We start from the raw sequence: 2,858 nt of genomic DNA, 5'->3' as shown, positions 1-2,858 counted from the left end.
CGCGGAGGGTTGCCAGCACATGTACCTGAACAGCTGATGGTTTCGGGTGTGTGTGCCACCGGTGTCTGCTGCTCCATGAGCTCTGGCCAAGGCTTCCTGCGTGGAGCAGGACTGGGGGCCTGGGGGTGCCCCACCAGCCTGCAGCTCCATGCTGAACAGTTTCCCTGTGCCTTGGAAGTACTCAAGGGTTGTGTTTGTAGAGATGGTGTGTTATCAGCCGGAGATGTGCCTCCGTTTTGGTCTGCACCCTGTAGCTCTCACGGGGTTGGACCGTGCTGGTGAGACAGATCTGGACGCAGCCAGCATCTCAAAGGAGCCGAGCTGCTCCATACGGCGGTCTTGTGCTAACGACTTTGCCTGGCCTTCTGCCCTTGTGGCCTCGGTCCACTTTATCAGTAGCGATTTTGCATTGGTTTGCGGATGGGCGATGGGAATGCTGCAGGCACCCCGGTGCTCCACGGGACATGCTGCCGGGTCCCGGCGGCGCTGAGCCCTTTCGTGCGCCCTTTGGGGTACAGCACTGTCTGCAGAAGCAGCAGGCGATGCCGGTTCTGCATTCAGCTCTGTTTATCGCCCTAACGCTGGTCTCAGGGTGTTTGACGGGACCCATCCCAACATGCTGATGCAGCCGCCCCTCATCTCCCTGCCCTCGCTCCGCTCTTTGCCAGTGGGATCCTGCCCCGCTTATCTTGCCCCTGCCTGGCTCGTGTGCCTCGTTACCGACTCTGGCACAACTGGAGCAGCAGCCTGGTTTCCTCCAGCTCATTGCAAAATAACGCTGAGGCCAGGCTCTCGCTTTCATCTGAAACCCTTTGATCTGGGTTAGATACAGTGATATAATTTAATAAAGTGCCTTGGTATACATGATGTCCCTCTTTGTTTCAGTAAGTAATATGTTTCAGACTTTACATAATCACAGTTCTTATCAATAGGTATGGGACAAATTCAGTAGTCTCATTCAAGCAAATTTATTTAAGCTAACTTTTTTTTTCTGCAGAAGGATTTCAGATTTTGTACAAGTGTCCTGCTCAGACTCTAATTTTGAGGATCATTTTCCAAATAAGGACATGCTTTAGCAAGAATTAGAGACTTCTGCCCTGTGTGGAAGATCATAGCACTATAAGGTAACAGAGCAATGCGTTGTTTCAAAAAATATTAGTGATTTTTATCTGGTCCCATTGCCCGGGCCGTGCATTACAGGTTTTTGGTAGCTGTCAGCTAAAACGAGTAAATGGGCAGCAATGCCCTCAGTCCTGCTACACGTGAGTGAGAGAGAAGCTTGGATTGCTCATGGCACACTGAGGGACCAGACTGTGTATTTTTTACCTGTAAATGCAGTCTGGGACGCCGAGGGTCAGGGTGCCGACGCTACGACATCCGCATCACTGCGTTTTCACACAGCTAGGTGCTTGCAAAGGCTGGATGGCATCTGGGCCTCCGACGCGATATACGCGTGCTGAACAAATGCAATAAAAGTTTGTTTAAAATAACGCCATGCCGCTGCTGTCCAAACAGATCAATTTAATGGTTATTTAATAGAAATAAATTCAATCTGGCATGATGGAAGCAGCAGCAGGAGCATCTAAATATAGCGATAGCAAGCAGGCCCTGGTGTATAACTTTTTTCTAAATGCCGTATTGTTTTTTAATCGGGCCAGAGACGTCGTAAGTGCTGCAGGAAGGCGCAGCGCTGCCCTGGCCTCTTCTCTAACAGCAGCTATGCCGCGCTCGTGTGTGTTAAGAGGATGGAAGATAAACAGGCCTGGAAATAAAATGGTAACTCATGGCCACAATAAAGAGAAGTTATGTTCCGAACTGGCTGATTCATGGAATTTCATCAAAAGTCAGTTTTCTAGCTTTTTTTCCCCTTTGCAAGGGCTGTTCTGCAAAGGTGCCTGGACCAGGGGCTTCTGCGAGACGCTGGAACTGCTCCGAGCGCTGCAGGTGAAGCCGGGGCCAAGCGGCATGCTGTCCTGCCCCCGGCTTCCCGCGGGAGCTGCGCTGGGAGACGCCGGCATCCTTCCCAGCAGCTCAGAAAATCACGTCGCCCCAAAGTGTTTGTATCAAAAAGCAGCATAAAATCCCGCTCTTCTCCTGCCTCTGCCCTCAATCCGATTCTCCCACTTTGGTGGGGAAAGACAACTGCAGAAAGGAAACGCACAAACTCTTTTCCTCTAAGCGTCCTCAAATTGAACGTCCTGCACGAGGATTGCTTGGCTTTGCATTACCCGGCAAGTTCCCAAAAAGCTGGCAGGGCCAAGCTATTAGGCTGAACAAATTTGGTGGTGTTATTACGAAGTTACTCGTTAACAAAAGACCTCTGCCTTCGTTGGGAAGGACAGATTTTATTCCTGACAAAATGTTTGCAGCTTGCTGAATGGCATTGAGCTGTAGTTTGGCGGTTGACATGTCTGCAAGCTCTCATGAACGAGAAAAAATAAAAAGCTCGTTAAACTTAATCAGGTTGCAGGTTCTTGTCATACCTGCCCTCAGGAGCCCCGGAGCGCGCGCTGCATCGCGGGGCTTGGGGAGCCCGACGGGAAGGGCTGCGGGCTGGCAAACGCTGCTCCTGGCTCCTCGCGAGGTCCGCTCGGCGTCTCCCATCGTCCGTTCTGCTGCTGCACTGAAGTGTGTGCACGTGTGTCTATGTATGTGTATATATATATATGTGCATGTGTCTATATAGCCACACGCATGTATATGCATGTTGTTCACTAGCATTACTCCTTTCCCAGCGCTGCGGGAGCATCCCGCGCTTCTGCTCCTCCGCCACGATGCCCCGGGGCTGCAGCTCGCTGCACAAATCATCAGCGACCGTTTTGGTCCGGATTGCTCCTGCTGTGATGCAGCTTGTGTCC

This window comes from Apteryx rowi, unplaced genomic scaffold, assembly GCF_003343035.1.
Source record: "Apteryx rowi isolate R43461 unplaced genomic scaffold, aptRow1 scaffold_145, whole genome shotgun sequence".
Classification (NCBI taxonomy): domain Eukaryota; kingdom Metazoa; phylum Chordata; class Aves; order Apterygiformes; family Apterygidae; genus Apteryx; species Apteryx rowi.
This window is presented reverse-complemented; position numbering follows the sequence as displayed.